Raw genomic sequence first — 21,428 nt, forward strand, 5'->3', positions numbered from 1 at the left:
ACCTTCATCCATTCTCATAGACAATGAGTTTTAGTCTTCCTTATAAAGACATTCGAAGACTTAGGGTTAGATGTGGATCTATGATCCATATTGAATCTCTATTTCCTACTCATTCCTTGCACTTTTATTATTGGTTGCATGCCTTCTCCATTTTTCTTATTGGCTGCATGTAGATTGCATAGGAAATAAAAAAGATTCAATCTAATTATTTTAATCCTTCAAGATTCATCATATGTCAGCCATGAAAATGGTTCACTACCGAATTAGTAAAGTTACAAACTCATATGTGCATTCTGTGTTGCTTGGCATGTACTGATTCTAGATGCTTGACACATGTAACAAACTGGCTTACTCGGCTCCTGTTGCATTTTTGTATTACTCGGCATCGTCTATGACTTGACACTCAAATATCACTCAACACTTGTATCATGCTCAGTACCTAAAGTCATTCGGCACTTGATCTTCACTCAGCACCTAATCTTCACTTAGCACCTGAAGATTGCTCGGCACCTGAAGATCACTCGACATCTGTTGGATTTCTTGACTCATCTCATGTTGTGACTTGGCATACATAGTGTGCTCAGCTCCAATATAGAAAATGGTTAAGTGTGATGGCACTCAAATGTCAAAACCATTTTGAGACTAACAATCTCCCCCTTTGACATGAGTGACAAAAACACTTAACTGACCTTATGAGTACATTTAGTAATCTTCTTGGTATACATACAAAGGTTTTAAAACCTTGATCAAAATTTTGTAAGTTACAATGTATACCTCAAAATTGTTGTAACTCCCCCTGAGTTGATTGTGCCATTATCTGCGCTATCTTGGTAACCAAAATTTTATGTTGTATATCATGCTCCCCTTTTATCTTGTCTCCCCTTGTTAACTTGTCTCTTTATCTCGCTCATTCATCATGTCTTCCCCATTATATCATGCTCCCCTTTTATCTTGTCTCCCCCTATTAACTTGTCTCTTTATCTCCTTCATTCATCTTTTCTTCCCCATTTATCTTGTCTCCCCCTTTTTGACACTTATGTCAAAGGGTTTTAAGGGTTAAGACCATATTTTGTCAAAAATGTGTTGTTTACCTCCATAAACATCCTAAGAGCTACATCCCAATTATACAAAGCAATTTACAATGACTTGTGTTGGATGGCAGTCTCTGCAGCAAGGTGAATAAGTTCTTCTAAAGGAGAAACATTAGGATCTTTCTTGAGAATAGCTTCAGCATAGACCTATTCTTTATGGTGTACTTCTAAATGTGGGGTAATGGAGGATTGGAGCTGTATCAATTTTGCCTTGATGGTGGTCTCTTCTGTTGTTAATACAACTATTTCTTTCTAAGTGTGAAGCATTTGAGTGAAATGCTTCTCACTTTGGGTTGGATCTTTGGGTAGCTGCATGCTTGAAATATTCAAATTCCTCTCCATGCTCATTATCTTTTGGCTTGTCTCCTGTGTGAAGTATGAAAAGTCACACAACTTTTTGTACAATGAGAATATATTCTCAAGTACCTTTTTCACTTTTTCTATGACCTTTTCCAATTCAATCTGTGAAAGTTCTATTTCACTAGATATTTTCTCATTAACTTTCCCTTGAAATTTTCTTTCAGACCATTCCATAAGTTTTTCATTTGTCTCTTGGTCTGCATTTGTCACCTGGTCAACAATATCTGATAATTGTTCCATGATGTGCTTGGACTCATCTGGTGACTGAATACTAAAGGCATCCATAAAGATGTCTTTAATTTCATGTAAAGTTTGCTTTTGTTGATACTCCTTCTTGAGTATCTCTTGCCTCTTTCTTCTATTTAATGCTTCCTACACCTCATTGATTTGATCAGTGTTTATTATTTTTGAGTCATAACTTGGTATGACTATTTCCTCATCTAGTTCAGGGTCTCCATAGTGAAGTACCCTTGCAACTTTTGTAGAACTTGATCTTGGTGCTGATATTTGTAATGGCTTTTGTGAAGGAGTCCCTGAGGTAGGCAAATTTATCAATGTTTGTATTTCCTCCTACTCTTTAGGGGTTTCCTCTGTTTTCTCCTTCTGCTCTCTACCTTGATCAATTATTGTAATTTTAGGAAGTTCACCTTATGTTTGTGTTGTAGGATCAAATGTAATAGTCTTTCCTATTTGTTTTACTTATTTGTCTACTGCTACACTCAACTTTTGTATTGTTGTGTCAACTATGCCTGATGAAACAACTGTTGGCATTTGAAGTTGACCACTAGTAGCTATAGAGATGATGGAAGGTGGTTCTTGTGGATTCACCTTATCTCTAATTTTTTTTTCTACTAGTTTTTGTAATTCATCCATATTGACCAATACTAGATCTACACATAATCTTGCTTGTTGCGTGGATTAGTCAAGAATTCTTTTGAGATCCTCTGCAGTTAATGGATTGATGTTCTGAGCAGAAGTGTCAGGAACATCTTATACTATTACAGTTTCTACAAGTGTGATGGGTACATGAGGAGGGCTAGAAGGTGGCAATTGTGTGTCTTGCACATTCTCGTATTGTTGCTGCTCTTGCTCAGCTGTTGCCATTTCATCTTTCTTTTGTGTCTCCTCCTCTATTTCTTTATTTTCTTCTTCCTTCTTCTCTTCTTCTTGTTTCTTTTCTTCTTCCTTCTTTTCTTCTCTACCTTGTTCTACTTCTGTCTTCTCCTCTCTCCTTTTTCTTCTTTCTTCTAGTGGAGCAGTAGCTTCTTCCTTGTATTCTTCTTCAAGAAAATCTTCAATCTTTTTGTACAAGTTCTTCCATGATTTTGTTGTTCTTTTTACAATTTCTTCCATTTTGTTTTGGAGAATGAAGAATGCCCTATACTTAGGTGTAAACCTAGTATTATGCCTTTTGACTACTTTCTCTATTTGCTCCTTAGTCAAATTAGGTAGTATGCTTGCTAGGGTTGATTCTCTCATCTCCTTCTCCATTTTCAAATGAAAATGTCATCTATCTTCTACAATTTTAGAGAGTTCATTTGGTGATTGTCCATCTAGTTTAAGAGGAGTATACTTGAACTGTGTCATCATTCCATACACTGATTCTTCTATTCTATTTTGTTCATCTTTAGTGAACTTATTGAAATCAACTTTATTTATATTGCTTAAGTCTCCATTTCCAATCTTTTTACATAATGTATCAACTAAAAAATGGCTTACCTTTTCAGATTGATCTTCTTCATCAGTATCAGGTTGAGCCACATATTTTCTTTTTTTCCTTGGTTCTTCCTGTGCCTTCTTGATTGTTTTCTTCTTTGTGGCTTCCTCTTTATCTTTTTATGTGGAGGCCCTTGTTGCAACTCTAGTTGTTGGCTTTTGTGGTGATGGCATGGTAGTTTTCTTTGGTTTGGGCTGAGCTAGAGGCTGTTCTATTGTCTTTCTCTTCTTTGGCTCGGCTTGGGTTGGTGCTTCCTTGGCTTCTTCTTCCTCAACACCTTCCTCCTTGTCTTCACCTAGGCCTTGAGTTAATTCCATTGGGCCTTTTTCTTGTTCATCCTCATCATCATCTTCTTCTTCAACTTTAACCTCTATTCCTTCACCAAATTTCTTCTTGATTTTCTTCATCAATTTATCTTTCTTCTTCAATGTGGAGGTAGTTTTTAATTCCATATTTATCTTTGACCTTACCACATCGTAAGTGCCAAAGTATGGGGCACTCTTATCTATCTCTTCTGCCAACAATGTAGTTATTGCTGCAGATGCTTCATCTATGTTGATCTCATAACCAAATGGCATTAGCCATCTCACCCTTGGAATTTTTGCTTGGATATAAGTGAAGTCAATATCAACTAAGAAGCATATATCATTAATATGTTTTTCCACTAAGGAAACTAGTATTCTCACCCTTTGCTCCATGAATTTCTTAAAATCCTCAAAATAGCTTGTCATTAGGGTATCAAAATTGTCTCCCATTTGTTCTATATATTCATTAATTTGGGATATGATAGTTCTATCACTTCTCCATGTAACTTTTCCAAAAGAGGGAAATTCATTCTGAACATAAAAGAATACACAGACTAGAATTGTTCCAAATTTGCATTGAGCACCCTTTGTCCTTCTTATAGCTATTAGGTTTTCATTAATTTGTTGTAGTTGTAGTTCTGTAAGATCATAAGTATGATCCTTTTTCACTAGTTTGTAGCCTACATCTACTGCAATACGTGGCACATTGTTGAGTCTACTGGATTGATAGAATTTGTGGGCAATAACTCTAACAGCAAACTCAACTAGAGGATCCTAAATGGAGTGAATTATCATTCCTCTTTTTTTCCACTGAGCACCTGTGGTCTTTTCAATAACCTCCTTGGATTCACTTCTCAAGGTCTTGAACCAATCTATGGTAGGATATTCAATCACCCTATGAATGATTCTTTTTATGATTTTGATAGGGACATCTTCTAACCACAGACTACCATCATGAATTCTACTCAACACAAGTCTGATCCATTATGTTTTAAATATGGTGGGAAAACTCAAAACTCATGTTAAACCCTTCCTTTTAGCAATTTTGTATTCATCTTTCAAGACTCCATCGACACACAGCTTCACAAAGGATTTTCTTATTTCCATGTCTCCTATGGCTCCTATCTTGCAATTATAACATCTCCTTACATCTTGAACCATAACAACATTTGGGGGTATGCAAGAAAGGGCTTTGGCAGGATCATTTTTGTATGCAACTTTAGGGATAAGATGAAAATCAGGCTACCTAACCTCATTAGATACTAGTTGGACTTCAAATGATTCTTTGTCCTAGGTTGTCTTAGAACTCGAAGCCATTTATGTAAACTAGGGTTTCCTTTTCATAGAAATATGAAACTGCATAGCTTGACACAAATGAAAATACCTCAAGATCGATGAAAACACATTGTAAGAGGTTGCAATATACTTAGAATGTTGGATTCATTGTTATGAAGTCGCTCTTCTCTCTTTCTCTTCTTGCTTCTTGATTGCGATGAGGAAGAATGATTAAAATCATGATAATATACCCTATTTCCATCGCATTAAATGCTCAATGGCAAACTCAGCCTCTGAAGGATTTTTAACCTTACTCAGCTTGCACTACACTACTTTACTCATCTTCCATAAGAGTTACTCAACTCGGAATCAATCATCAACTCAGTTGTTGTTAGGAACTCGGCATGCATTGGAGTTTTACTCGACATCCAAAGACAGCTCGGCATCATCTTTTAAGATTTTGTCTTGGCATCTTGTTTCATGCTTATTTCTACTTTTCAATACTTCTTTATCTTGGGACTGATGTATGATGTAACTTTGTATATCAGTCCCATACACTTCTCTTATGCTTAGTTTGATAAAGTGTGATCACTTGACCCATTGGATGAAGTGATCCCTCCACTTGATGTGTCATACTCATCTTTCTTCTTTCAAGTCTTACTCATTTGTCTTCTTATTTTCTCAACATCAATCTTTTCTTTGCCCTTGTTTACTTCAATCTTTGGTGCCTTTGACCTTGTAGGACAATTTTTGCTAATATGACCAATTTTTAAGCAATTGAAACATGTGGTTTGGTTCAACCATCTTTTATAGTTCCCTTTGAAATGCGTTCTTATGCAGTTCTGGGGTATATGTCCATATTCCTGACAATGATGATAGTTATACCTAGTGTTGTAATCCCAATGGTACTAACTTTCATTTCCTTTTGTTTTTGCAGGTTAATTTGATGCCCACATAGGCTTTGATCTGCATTCAAATGCTTTATGTCCATACTTCTTACAATTATGACAATGTCCATCAAATCTTTGTGTCCTTGTGACTTTGGATCTACAATCTTGTGTCATATGTCCTTGCATGTTGCACTTGTGACAGTAACTCTTGCTCTTGGGTGTGTTTTGCTGATTGTATCTTCTACTCCTACAAATATTAGCAGTATGCCCCTTTTTATTACAGTAATGACAAATGGGTTTAGAATCCTTACCTTTGTTACCTTTTTGCTCAACATTTTTTGATGATTCCCCAATTTCAATGCTGTTGTATCCAAGTCCTGATGTATCATGGGTTGATCTTGGAAATTTCATCAGTTGATCAAAGTATTTGATGGCTTCACTTGACTTGTTTAGATTCTCTACTACCTCTTTTTCTCTATTCAATTCATTCACCAGTTGTTCATTTTGCATCTTCAAAGTAGACATCTCAATATCTTTCATATTGAGTTCATGATGAAGGTTCATCATTTGGGCAAGTGTATCCATTTGCATGTTTGACATCCTTGTTAATTTAGTACATTTTTCTTCAAGTCTATTTGCATGATTTCTTTTGTCATCTTCCATCATGACTCTATCCTTAACTGCTCTTTTCTTTTGTTCAATGATTTCACATAACATTATGGCCTATGATTCATGTTCCATCTTGAGAGATCTTATCTCTTCTACTTGAACTTTATTTTTCTCTATCAATTCTGCTATTGTTGCACCAAACTCTTTAGTGTCTCTATTGACAAACAATTTTGTGGTATCTATCTCCTTGTAGTTTGTATCATTTTTAGCTATGGCTATATCCTTTCTTCTTTTCAAGGATTTTTTCAGTTCCTCCCTTGCTTCCTTTATTTTGTGTAGAGCCAGTTTCCCATCAATCACTTGATTATAAATAATATTTCCAAGTTTGAAGATTTCCATATTCAGGCCTTTTTCTCCAAGCTGTTAGACTTCTGCTTATGAGAACCTTGAAGCTATGATACCAATTGTTGAAATATCTTAATGGAAAGAATGCTTCTGAGGGGGGGGTGAATCAGAAGTACTATCTTCTTACCTATTTTTCACAAATCCTTAATAACATAATATTGAAATATACATGCATGCATATCAACATTAAGCAATTATGAAAAACACATGTGCATCACCACATAACACTTAAAATTTTGGTAACTCAGAAACCCTCTAGGAATAAGAAGGTAAAACTGGGCTAGGGATGATACCCACAAAATCACTGCAGTAATAATGTTTAACCACTTCTGATGGTCTTCCCTATTAAAGGCCTACCCTGTTAAAGGCTTTACACTATATCAATAGTGACAGTTAAAGAATTTACAAACACTTTATATGAAGTGTTACCCTATTAAAGGATTTAATCACCTATTTAAAGGATCTACAAAATAGTTGTTAAGCTAAACTATCACCATAGGGTTTCCTTTCTAATACAATTGCTATAGAGTATTAGGTGTAATAAACCTGATAGCTTACAATCCTTTGATTGCTGAATATAGGCACTTGATCTGCTTTCTTTAATCTTGATCCTTTGAGATCTGATATTCTTCACTTTGAAAATAGTTTCCCTTACACACCTTCATCCATTCTCATATACAACAAGTTTTATTCTTCCATATAAAGACATTCAAAGATGATCCATATTGAATATCTGTTTCCCACTCATTCCTTACACTTTTATTATTGGTTGCATGCCTTCTCCATTTTTCTTATTGGTTGCATGTAGATTACATAGGAAATAAAAAATATTCAATCTAATTATTTGAATCCCTCGAGATTTGTCATATGTCAGCCATGAAAATAGTCCACTACTGAATTAGTGAAGTTACAAACTCATATGTGCATTCTATGTTGCTCGGCACTTACTAATTTCAGATGCTCAGCACATGTAACAAACTAGCTTACTTGGCTCCTATTGCATTTCTGTATTGCTCAGCATCATCTATGACTCAGCACTTGTATCATGCTTGGAACCTAAAGTCACTCGACACTTATCTTCACTCAGCACCTGATCTTCACTTAGCACCTGAAGACTGCTCGACACCTAAAGATCACTCGGCACCTATTGGATTTCCTGACTCAACTCATGTTGTGACTTGGCATACATAGTGTGCTCGACTCCAATGTAGAAAATGGTTAAGTGTGATGGCACTCAAATGTCAAAACTATTTTGAGACTAACAAATTTCATCATTTAATGCTTTATGAACCTGTATGATGATGGAGTGAATGAATGCAGAACTAACACTTTGATTTTTCCAATTTTAATGAATAGAACGAGATAAACAATTGATTGTAGAAAAATGGATGTTTTAATTTACATGAATTTCTTAATACATATTTTTACATATATATACATGTTTTTCTTGAACTACTGATGTGTGCAATGAGTGTACAGGAAATTTAGCCAGGAAATACAATGGAAAGATGGAACTAAACCCCTTGTTAATTTGTGCTATCTTGGCATTGTCTTTCTTTGAAGGTTTTTATTTGGTCTAACTATTCTGCTAGCTTTTGTTTATTCCTATTAAGTCTTTAAGGCTTTAAAACATTAAATTTAAGTACCCTAGGGGTAAAGGTATGGGTTGGGAGTACTTTCCACCCCTTTAGCCTCCTTGGTTGACTTTTAAGGTCACTCAAAAACCCTATTTTTGGTTGATTGCAAAAATTGATTGTCTCCTCCATGAGTTGGTGACTCAAACTCCATCTTGAGGTTACTTGAAGTCTAGTTGAGTTAAGGATCATACTTAGAGGCATTTTTTAGCAGTTTTGATTTTTTTGTTACCCAATCTCTAGATTTGGAGAAAGTTTGAAGATTAAAGGAATAAAAGGAAAGGCTCTTCTTAACCCACCATTTTTGCCATAGCTCTTTTGGTGAAGGTAGGAGTTCTCCACCTCTTTGAATTTTTTTCTTCATTTTCTCATGCTTGAATCTTGCTTGAATCATGCATAAGGAATTGTATTGTTTTTGTATTGCTTGCTTGTGTGTTAGGGTTGATTGGGAGGGATCTTAACTTGTTTTTCATTTGATGTTATTCTCATGCTTGCTTTGATGTTTTGTGTTTTGAGGGGATTTTCATGGGGATTGTTTTGGCATTACTCACCCTTGGATAGGGAAGAAGTGGCCATGTATGGGGGAAGGGCCTTAGTTGGACCTCAATGGTGTAGAGTCTCCTCTTATGGTAAGAGGAGGGAAAGAGGGTACGGTGTATGCGCCCCCTGTCATCACATACCTTGTTTGATATTGTGAATTCTTGAGTATGGAAAGGATTGAAAATCCTTGTGGAAATAGCCTCGAAAGGGCCTTGTAGAAGAATGGAAGTTCTTGAAGTTTTAGGGCCCTGAAAGGGCTATATTATGGTATAGTGATTGACATCTCTCATTGGGAAAATCCACCTCCCCCCTAGTCAGGTTCTATGTTTGGTCCTATTGTGTAAAACCAGGTTGAGGTGTATGCTTGAATTGCTCTTGATGTTGTGATGTTTCACCCTGGGTTGACACTTGTCTTCTCCTTGTATTTCCTTGAAGTTTTGAAGGTTTTGGAAGAAAGCACTTGTGAAGGATCTAGAAGTGAATTCGATTGAATTGTAATATTATGTAAAATGTATTTGAATTTTGATGTATCGACAAGGACATCGAGTTTTCTTACTGGTTCTTTCCCAATGGTGCCTTGAACTAGGATGAATAATAGAAAAAGAAAAAGATTATGAAAAGCTCCTTGTATTGCTCTCATGTGATTTCAAATTTTGCATATGTATGTGAGAAAATAGATTGATAGATAATGTCTTTGAATTACGAATTTTCAAGCTTTCAATTATGATTAATAAAAATTAATTTGATATGATGAAGTTCCCAATTTGATGTCTTAAATATTAAGAGTAAATCGAAACCCTACATTGTGGACAACAAAGTTAACTCTCTCCTTGTAAAATTCCATAATTGACACAATCAAATTTGGTTGAGTTATGCATCACCTTGAATTCTGAATAAATGGGACATACACCTTGTTATATGATGATTGATGAGACATAATTATAGGAGAAAAGAAAATAATAACCCTATGAACATCCTTGGATTAGTATACTTTTTCAAGGGTATCTATGTTGTCACTGATGATAAATATCACTCCTTGTATAAAGAAATATATAGCAAAGAAAAGACATGCCAACAAGACAAAATTGGCTTTAAAAAAAAATGCACCTCCAGGAGTTAAAAACCTCTCTGGAAAATGTATGGGGAAAATTTTAATTCCCCCTAAGTCACAGAGAATATTCTCTGAATTTTTCTTTTGTAGTGCAACAAAAAATCATTATTAAATTCTTTAAAAGGGGATAAATTAAATGCATTTAAAATTAAAATATTTAATTGAACATCTTGTTGACATATCTCAACAGCAAAACTTTAGTATTAAACTCCATGTTGAATAGAAGGGGCAAGGTACTTTCCTAGGACCCCCATCTAGCTATTTAAAATTATTAAATAAAAATCCTTGCTACCTAGAGAGCAGGTGTTGGAAACTTTGAGGAGGTTTGAGTATGTTTTAACAACAAAATAGAACAAAGTTTAATGTTGAGGTCAGCACACTTCTTACCAACTCTTTCTATTCATCCTTGTCTTCCTAGGCGTGCCATCCACTTGGGAGGAAGACAAGACACCATGCAGGCCTTAGATCATGTGAAGAGGCTTGGGAAGGGTACGTAGATCCTTGCACATTAAAGGGTCTTGGTTTCTATTGAAGATGGGATTTTGTATACTAATCCCTTGCCTCCTTTTATTTCAATCGCCTCTTGCCTTGAGTTGATAGGCATACTTGCAGGTAAAGGTTGTCTTGGGTAGTGTACATCTACCTTGGGACAGTATGTAGCCTTGGAGGTCTCCCATGAAGGGTTGGGTAGTGGGGTGTGGAGTTAGAGAGTGGGGTTAAGGGGGATAGTTATTATGTGAGTGGCTAGGCTTAGGTTGTATAGGGTTAAGTAGGTTTTAAATTAGTAGTTATAGCAATTGTTAATAGGATCAGTTTTAGATAAGTTGAAATAGAGTTATGTAAATCGTATATTTTAATGTTAGATAGAGTTAGTTGTCAAGGAAAGTAATGATAGGTTAGTAACGTTTAAGGTTAGTTTGTAAGTAGTGTTAGTTAAAGTTATAGCTTGGTTAGATTAGTAGGTAATGTATATAAAGATTTAAAGATAAACAGATTTATGATTACATTTGTAATGGTTTAAATATTGGTAATTTTCGATGGATAGTTAGTTAAGTTAAAATACTTTGTTAGAAATACTTTAATAATAAGAATAATTTATTAGTTTTAAGTTGTATTTTAATTAGTGTAATTTGATTCTAGATATCACTCTAGTTAGCTATGAAATAGACTTAGTTTTTAGTTATTAATTTATGTTATTAAGTTAGTATATGGTTGTTAGTAAGAGTTTGAGTGATGTGAATTTGGTGTATAGTATGGATTGTGGAATGTGAATTTATTTGAATCAATTCCTTTGTGGAAATTAGTGTAGGTAAATATTGGAAATTATCCTTAAGCAGGTAGCCCGAATTATATTTGACTTATAGTTGATCTAATAATTGGATACTTTAGTGTTAGTACCTTTGCTATTGATTTATAATTCGAGAAAGTTAATTTCTATTACTAGTTTAATATATTGTCTAAGGTTAGTCGATTTATTTCATTTGTTTAGAGGGATAATTATTAGTGTCTGTTAAGATGAAATTTAGTATAAATCAAAGCTGAATAGTAGATTTGCAAATTAGTTCTTTTTTAAACATCAGTGGTCATATTGTCTTAAATTATTGATAGCATTAATGTATCTTAAATCTGACTTAGATGAATGCAAGTTATGAGTTGAGTTTGACCATTAGGTTTAACTTTAAGTATTGAATTGATAACTCAATAGTTGTGTAGCATTTCGTGTTACTATTGTTCTAAGGATGCACGATCTTAATTGGGTAAATAATAATTTTGGTGTTAGACTTTTCAATGATCTTAACTTAGTTTGTTTACATTGAATAAACAGTTGAACTATAAGAGTCCTAATTGTTTTCTTTTGTGCAACTATTATAGTCTTGTGATAGGTCTTTTAGTAAATTGAATTTAGTTGTTTAAGTTAATTAATTGATCTGTCAGCAAATGTTTGGGGTAACAACCTATTTCTTCCAAGTGTTATTATCTGAGTTTTAATCACTCAGTGTTGATAGAAGATTTTGCTACTGTCCTTAGTGTACCTTGTCTTAACTGAATTTTACCTTCTAGCTTGGTGCTTTTAGCTTTAAAAAAAAATTGTTGGTGTGTTTTTGACCCAATTTTTTGGCATGACAAAGTATTTTTGCTAAAAATACTTGTGTTCCATGAGCAATAGTTTAGAGCTTCTTGTATATTTTGTAAATCCCTTTAAATTCTTATGTGGTCTTGTATAGTTTTCCTTCTTGTGTTCTTACTCTCTCGAAGTTGTCATAAAATTTGGTCTCAATTATGTGGTCTACTTCTCCTAAGGATTTTAAGCCCTCTTATGAACATGCTTATTTGTCATCCCTAGATAGAGCCACTATTGGTCATGCTTTCACTTCAAGCGTATATGAATATATTTATGTGATTGTTCCAAGCTCCTCTTGTGAAAATTTAGGGTTTGGTCCTTTTAATTTTGTTAACCCTGAAAAAACCTAAAGTTTATTTTTCTAAAATATGCCCTAGAAAGATTTTTGGGTTATGTGCCCTTTCAATTTACTTTTAGCGGGAGAAATAATTTTTTATTTTCCCCTTTGTATTCCTAAGAACCTTTTTAAGGTGGGTCACATTAATTCCTTAACTTCCCGTAATACTCTTTACCGTCAAACCTCTCCAAGATCGATGGTGGTCGCCTTGTAGCTATGAGAAATAGTGTGACTTTTACCGCTAGTGACATGGAAACCAAAGGATGGTTACAAGTGGGACCTAGTTGGTGAGTAAGAAATGATTTCAAGATGAGTTGTTTGTGCCATCAAATCTCCTTGAGATCAATGGTGGTTGCATTGTTGCTACTAGAAGTTGTAGAAACCTTATCGATCACGAGATAGCAATTGCCTATAAAAAGAGAATACGGTGAGTCCAAGTTTAAAATTGGTGCCGTAAAGATTACGTGTCATTAATGTCCATGTTAGCATGTCAAAATGGAATGATTTAATGTGACACTAAGGATCTACACTCAAGGAAATGTTCCTGCTAGTCTATGTCAGCAGATCTCTCCAAGATCGACAATGATCACCTTGTCGCCATGAAAACTTGCTCAAACTTTAATATTAGTGACATGGCAACCAAAGGAAAGTTATGTGGGCCCACCACATTTAAAATAGAATAATTAGAGAGTGTTCACCATCTGATCAAGGCATCATCAATGATGGTCGCTATGTTGCCATGAGAAATTGCTTAATGTTTATGCTTAGTGACATAGTGAGAGCATGACATGTGTCCAAGAGCACAAGTGGGTCTAGTGTAATGTGCCAATAGTGAAAAGAAAATCTTATGGGGATGGATTCAATTGGTTTGACCACCAACTTGGAATGTAGAGCTGTGTCATTAAAGTTTTAATCCCTCAATTGTCATATTTTTCACAAATCGATGACTTACTTTTAAATTTGGAAGGTGGTGCCACCTTATTTTTTCCTTACAATCCATTTATGAGAATTAAGGCTCCTCGTGTAAAGTAAAACCAAAGATATACTGCAGGATTTCACAAATTTTCTCCATGCAAATGAATTTCTAATTTTGTAAGAGCCAAGAACCTATTGAAGATTTGTTCCCACCTAGTTGAATTGTAAAAGAGCTTTCTATATCTAATGTTTGTTGCAAAACTTCGAAAAAGAATTGTAGAGAGCCAAGATGAAGTATAAATAATTGACGCATTAGTAAAAGTAGAAGAGGATAAAGGTAAACAACCAACTACAAATGCCAGAACAACCTAGCCCAAATAGATGAGTTGGCAACAAAATAGTCAATGGTAACTATCAATTTATCAGTACAGGATGACATGGATGGAGTACCTCAGTTTCAACTAAGCCTTCAAGTATCAAAACAAGGCCCATCACATGCAAAACCAATGATCCACACATTCCAAGGAAGAACAACAACAACAAGGCCAATCATAAAATCTTCAGCAATGAAAAGTGTAGTAGAAAGTGGTCCCCACTAAAGAATATACATGATGAAAGACATTGTATTGCACCAATTTTTTTGTTGTTGTGATAGTAAAATTGTAATTCTCTATGCCTAAAGCTTGTTGCATCTCCCACTATATAAGTGGGATTCCAAGGCTAGAGAAAGGAGGTCTGAGTCTTTGTGTAATTTTTAGTTTTGATTTGGATCCAATTCCAGAAATACACACAAAACAAATTCCTTATTCTTTTCCTTTCTACAAATGTCATTTGTATTGAATTAGTAGAGGAAATCAAAATATTCATTAAAATCTTCAACTTGGATTATCCAATATTAATTCATTTTTCTTAGTTGGAGTTGATTTAACGACTAGGTCAATCTTTTCTTCCTTTCAAATATTCACATTCAAATTGTGACCATCACTTCTTCAAGTTCTAAGGTCTTTTTTTCTACTTCTCCCTTGTTAGTTCCCGTCGTAGGCTAGAACTATAAGCATCAACAAAAACTTTAGTTATTAATAATTTATTTTTAACCAATTAAATAAGGCATTTTTTAATATTCTTAATAGAATTTTTTAAGTAAAAGTAGAGTTGCCCATTTTTAACAAAACATAGTTTAAAAAACAATTTTTGTGACATTTGATTGGTTAAAACATTTTAATTGATAAGAGCCCTTTTTTGGGAGGGACGAACATTATTTTTTGTATTTTATATAGTAAACCATACCAATTTTTTTATGTTTACAATTTTACACTTATACATTTTTTTGTTGTTCTATTTTATTCATTCATTTTTATGTCAACTTAAATAGTTCAATTTCTTTTTCTAAATTAATAAGTTTTCATATAGTTTTAATAAGTTTTTTATTTTTTTATAAATAGTATTTCTATATAGATTAATAAGTTCTAATAATGTTTTATTTTTTAAAGTAAGTAACAAAATTAATTAATGTTTATATAAAGATTTTCATTTTTTTTTTTAAATCATTAAATTGTTACAAATAAATATATCTATTTTCAAAATAACTTCAAATATATATATATATATATATATATACAAAATGTTTAATCATAAACTTAAATGTTTTAATATTTATTAAGCAACCTTATCTAGCTCAACCTTTCTAGCACATAATTATTTTAAGTTGCAATTCTAAAACAATCATTTTCTCAGTACCATGTCCTTTATCTCACTCAAATCTAATAATCTAGGTATAAATACGTTGCATTAGTTTGATATTAACCATATACAAATGATCACACTTCAAAAACTCATCTCATACAACCAAAAAAAATTGTCTTACAAGCAAATTTTAAACAACTTTGCCACTAGTTTGGTAGGAACTAAGCTACTTCGCAGCCTTGTTGATATTGTCTCTCTCTCTTTCATTAGCTCAAATAATTCATCTCTTTTTTTCTTAGTTGTTTATCTCTTCAATAGATATGTTCCCTTCTCCTTTTAAATTAATAAATATATCAAAATGAACTTCAAATCTATTTACTAAAAGGTGTCCCACAAATATTCTAAAAACCTCTCATTTTTGGGAGTCTTTGTTCCTGATTTTTACATATTCGGGAAAAGAGGACTATTACACAATTTATAAAGTATTCGTCAAACCATCTTGATATTTTGGAGAGTGCAAACTGCTCAAAAAGGATTTGAAGACCCCTATCATGATATTCAACTCAAGCTAGAAGGGTCTAGGCTTTGATATAATTTCCCTTAAAAAATATATTAATCTAATACAAAGCCTTTAGTAAAGCTGTTCAACCTAATTTTTGGAAATAATTGAGTATAAATAAACTATTTTCAATATTTGAGCATAGAACTTGCAAAATCATTACCAAACCTTTGTTAAAATTATTTATCAAGGAAAGTTCATTTTTTTAATCAAATAAATATATGATATTTCCTACTATAAATCATTCCAACAATGGCATTAGTACCTTTAATACATTTACATGCTAAAATAGAAAGACAAATTAAATTGTTAGCAAAGCTTAAACCCAAGGAACTTCTCTAGATTCTAGAAATCTATTGAAAATGATAAGTAATATAGAAATATATATTTATTATAGTAGAAGCATGCCCTTGATGTTTCCTTAAATTTATGCGATAAACTATATATTTAAACCCAATTAAACTAATTTAAAATACTCAACAAGTCAAAGAAATCCTTAATCAATCAACATAATGATACTCTATAAATTTATATTGCGGTAATCCTTCATCTCTTGTTCTTAGATCGCCTTGGGGACACTGAAAATATCATTCAAAATGTTCATTTCTCCACATAGTTATTATCCACTAAAAGATTGAAAGCTAAAGCACAAAGTAAATAACCAAAATGTGCATGGCTTGTGAAAGTCCAATTTTTTTTAATATTGAAGCGCCTTGTATTTCTGAAGGTAGTGATGTGGAGGGTTTGGATGCTACTGTTGTAAGCAATGGCATTGATTCTATTATTGCAGGGTGTACTAGTTATTCTCATGGATACCCTATACTTACTATTGGTCTTCAATCTATGGATGTGTCCCATGATTCCCCTACTACTACTATGGGTTCACCTATTCTCAAGGAGGTTTTCCATACTAGTTTTTCTACTAGTGCTAGTTCTACAACTATTATTTTATCTTTTGTTGGTTTTGTAGTTATTGGCTCTATCATGGTTGTTGGATCTGTTGAGGCAAATAAGCTTATTTTAGAATCCCAGAAGGTGGTTTCATCAGTTGAGGGGCAGATCCATGTTATTGGAAAACATAATAAGAAATACTCTCCTCATTTTGACATGATGCTTTGCTCCCAAAAAAAGGGAGATAAGGAAAATCCTAGTGTTTTCCTTATTTCTACTAGATGAGGGTTTTCAATCCCTTGGGGCACATTGGGTCTTCACTTTTTCTATTTTTTTAATCTATCTGTCTCTTTTGGTCTAGTCATTAGGTCTATGTGGGCATTGTCTTGTTTGCTATCTTTTCTATGAGGTTGTTGGATTTGTCTAGTTTTGATGCATTTTGGGGCTTTACTACTATATTTGTTGTAAACTGTATGGGGTTTTGGCTCCCCTTAAAAGTTGTTTTAACCCTTGATAAAAAAACAAATCAAAACAAGATAATAGAAAATGTATTCATCAACAAATTACAATTTTAAGGGTGTAGAAGACTCAATTGTCCTCCTTAAATGTAGAAATTAGATTTGATAGATTAACTCTAGTTGTTTGACAATAAACTAAACCAAAGACAACAAACTAAGCTTAAATGATAACATGGACATGTCTACACATGCATAATTTGTAGCATTTATTTCAACAATAACATTAAATTTTATTAGAGTTGATCACTTTCTTTAGATATTTTCTCAATATTAATTATAAACTAGTACGTATATTATAATCATGGTTTTCTCCTAATCATTTTGTCAATGAGCACAACAATAACATTGTCGCAATTAAAACAACCCATAATACTCTTGCACTAGTTAGCTAAATCACCAAATGTGTTGTGTTGCTTCATTGTAGGTGATTTCAGTAGAGTCATGTCACAATATTAAAGCATACATGGAAAAATTGAAGTTAATTGAAACATATAGTAGGTAAACTCAAGGCTTTCAACCTATTGTCTCATATTCACTAAGTGTAAACCCTCTTCAACTAAATCACATTATGCATATGGTTTCTCGTCTTCCCTTCATAATGAAATACTAGTAAAAGGGATGGTTCAATACAAAATGAATATAACATAAGAGCACAAAATGAAAAGTCACTAACACTTCCTATAGAATGTAGCAAGTACACACACACACACACACACAAAACTCCAAACCCCAAATGATCTATATATGCTTTCTTAATGAATTAACAAACAAAAAATAATCGAAATTAGATCAGATCAAGATTAAAAAATATAATTTATCATAAAAAAATTATAATTTTAATAGGGTAGAAGACTTAAGTGTCTTCCTACAAAGTAGCTAAAATATTTGATAGCTAATTGCAATTTTTCACAACAAACTGGACTAAAGACAACAAACTCAACTTAACTAATAACAAATGCTAACACATCTACAGATGTGTATTTTGGAACATTTATTTCAACAGTGACAATAGATGTTACTAGCTCAATCGATTTCTTTAAATATTGTCATATTGATTACTAAATTACTATTATAAACTTCTTTTTTAATCATGCTGTATTGATTAGGCTTTTGGTTATAAACCTTGGTTTCGTATATGTGATTTCAATATTCTACATTGTAAAACACTTTTGTTGAAATAGTTGGTATAGCTTGTTTGACACATCTTATATTATTACAGGATCGAAATATAATTATTAACTGTACATAAAAGTATCATATATTGAAACATAGAAATGTAAAGTCGTTAAACTCAAAGTGTATTCAGCATTTGGAGTTCGCTTTCAAATTCAGATTCAGATTTATTCTGAAAAGTATATTGAAAGTTTGTTGAAATATTCTTGCAGGTTTTATGAATCAGACTGCCTTCTGAATAGTTTAAATGAAAGCATAAGTGCCGTAGATGTGAGTACGGAAATAAATAAAAAATAGGACATATTTATAACCATCAATCACTGCACTCAAATGTCCATAAATGGTGGAACCGACTGGTACCTCTGATATATTTCTACATTTAGCTTATATAATTAGTTAAGATGAATGAATCTCCCAGCATTGGGTAATGAAATTTACATCAATCCATCGTGACTATTAATAAGAAGCACAACAGTTATGAACTTCTTAGTTTCCAAATCATGGAGAACATTACTTTAAATCAGTCACGGGGAGCATTACTTTAAATCAGTACAATATTTTCTAATCCCACGGCAAATGCAATGGAGATTGACTTTAGCAATACATAATCCTCACTAGATTAACTTTTTCTCCTCAGCTCAAACTGTAAACAAGTTAGTTGTTCTTTTCTCTCTCCTTTGAAAGATGGTGCTTAGGTAAAATGTGAAGATGTTACCTGTGTTCTAAATATCTATGGAACTCGAAATGATCCAGTGTGCTGGTACGCACCAGATTACTAAAATCAGCGTAGTACAAAAAAGCACAAGGTGAAGAATGATGAATGCCCAATGGCGAAGATTTGAAGTATAAAGCTACTCCAATAATATTGAACAATCTACAATCTCTATTTCAATTGTTTCCACAATAAGTACTTTTTCTCCAACCCAATTAATCTTAAACATCAATTCTGTGAGACTAGCTTTGCATTTGCAATAACAAAAATCTGAACAAGACAAGCAATTAAAACTTCTTTACAAACAAACAGAAAAAATGCAACAGAAGGATTGAATGCTCACCTTCTTAGCATAACATCGTGTCTGTTAATAAGAAGCACAGCAATTATGAGCTTAGATTCCAAACCATGGTGGGCATTCCTTTAAATCAGTACAATATTTTCTAAGCCCACTGCAAATGCAATGATGATTGAGTATAACAATGCATAATTCTCACTTAAAAGGAGGATAAGCTTTTTCTTCTCAGTTTAAACTGTAAATAAGTTAGTTCACCTTGTTTTTATCTCCTTTGAAAGATGGTGCTTTGCTAAAATGTGAAGATGCTGCCTTTATTATAAATATATATGGAACTCCAAATGATTGACTGTGCTGGTATGTGTCAGATTACTGAAATCAACGTGGTACAAAAAAACACAAGATGAAGAATGATGGCGAAGATTTGAAGTTTATAGCTACTCCAAAAATATTGAACAATCTACTATATCTATTTCAACTGATTCCACAATACTCTCTCTCCAAGCTAATTTATCTTTAACATCAATTGTGTGAGACTAGCTTTGCATTTGCAATAATAAAAAATGCACAAGACAACAAGAAAAAATGCAACAGAAGGATTGAATGCTCACCTTCTTAGCTTGACCAGCATAGGGAGCTCCCAGTTCATCTTGTCCGCAACTTATTTTTGCAGCATCATCAAGATTCTCACCTCAAACTTCAACAACTTAGGGATTATACATTGAAGTCCATTACCCCTAACCATAACCCACAAGAACCCAGATACCTGAACTAGATAGTTAAAGACTTTCTCAGAGATTATTCCCACAGTGCATTTATTTTGTTACTGTGAGGCTTCTCATGAGAGTTTGTTCTTACAGTACATTTATTTTGTTACTGCGAGGCTTCTCCTGAGAGATTATTTCTACACTACATTTAACTTGCAACTGTGAGTCAACTATAATGAGGGGATCAGTCCTACAAAATTAACTAGTTTGAGGTGGGCTTAATAGGAGTTGAGCTGGCGGTTTCTGTAAAAGGTACATCTATTCAGAAAACCACTTACATCCCAGTTATAAATCTCACACCAAACTATTGAATCATTTAATGAGTCCCAACAGAACACATGCTGAACATATATCAACAGGAATGTAGAGAAATTCTTAGATCAGAACACAAAGCAATCATCGAGATCAGGTGATCCTATGCCCAACATAATAACTACTTCGCTCATATTGCAACCACTGAAACAACCTGAAACTAAAATGGACTTGTTACTTACCTAAATTGTTGGACTTTGAGGTGAGAATCTCCATGAAGCTCCAACCACAAAAGTTTTGAGTCACCCACCAACCTTGGAATGCAGCTGCTTGAAGAGAAACAAAAGAGGAGCGCATCATTACAGCAGAAAACCACAGAGCCCACCCAGAACATACGATACACCTGGGTAGGTTTTATTTGGGGTTACGGAACGCAACGATCGACCAAAATCACAAAATAATGAGCACCAACCGTAGCTTATGAAAGGAATTTTGTTATCAGATAATTTCAGCTCTGGTTTTTCTATCTAGGGCAGAAAGATCGATGGAGTCACAGTAAAACATCACTAAAGAACAAACTGCTTACTTGGCCAAAAGGTTCAGATCAGCTTGTGAAATAATAGGGTTTTGACTGTGGAGATTCAAGTTCAAATCTTCAAAACCGCAAAAACTAAAGTAGAATGGTAACAAGCTGTTGCTCTTTAAGAGCCAAGTATCTGAAAATTGGCAGAGAATCTTTGAAAAAAAAAAAGAATCCTGTAGTTTGGTAAACCTAGGAATTGCAAAAGAGAACACCAGCAAATCGAAAACCGGGAGCCTCTGACAGAGTAGACACCAAGGCAGAAGGGGACAATATCAAATTGCTTTCCAGTTTTCTGATCACCAGAAAACAATACGACATACTAGGGCTTAGTAAACCTACTACACGCATTCCAAAAGATTCGAACCCCTCACCTAAATGTCGATGCAAAGCCTGATTTCTGTTACGGAAACCCGCTCTCAAAGAGAAATGCCGAGGATCTCCGGTTATCAAGCAAACATTTTGGGCCGAGAAACAGAGAAGGAGAGACCAAAAGACGAGACTGTAAGACGATCGAGCAAAGAAAGATTTGAGAGGGAGAGAGAGAAAAGGCCAAATAAATGATCGATGGTGGGGAGAGGAAAGGGGAGTCGAACCAGAGACGTGGTGGGCAGTTCATTGCCCGTTCACGGGGGCCCTTGTGTGTTAAATAGGGAGAGAGTGACGTGGATGGGTGAGAGGGACAGC

The 21,428-nt window shown here is 33.9% G+C and overlaps 1 long non-coding RNA gene across 1 annotated transcript; it reads right to left on the reverse strand.

Annotated features, from left to right (window-relative positions):
• Positions 1 to 18,466: 18,466 nt before the first annotated feature.
• On the reverse strand, positions 18,467 to 21,364 carry LOC149532010 (uncharacterized). Its single transcript, XR_016358982.1, has 2 exons — positions 19,754 to 21,364; positions 18,467 to 19,514 (listed from the first exon to the last, which is right to left on the reverse strand). It is a non-coding gene; the product is annotated as an uncharacterized LOC149532010 (long non-coding RNA).
• Between the last annotated feature and the right edge of the window lie 64 nt (positions 21,365 to 21,428).

The sequence above is a fragment of the Cupressus sempervirens genome, chromosome 11, assembly GCF_028749045.1.
Source record: "Cupressus sempervirens isolate cs-2001-9-10 chromosome 11, ASM2874904v1, whole genome shotgun sequence".
Taxonomy (NCBI): Eukaryota; Viridiplantae; Streptophyta; class Pinopsida; order Cupressales; family Cupressaceae; genus Cupressus; species Cupressus sempervirens.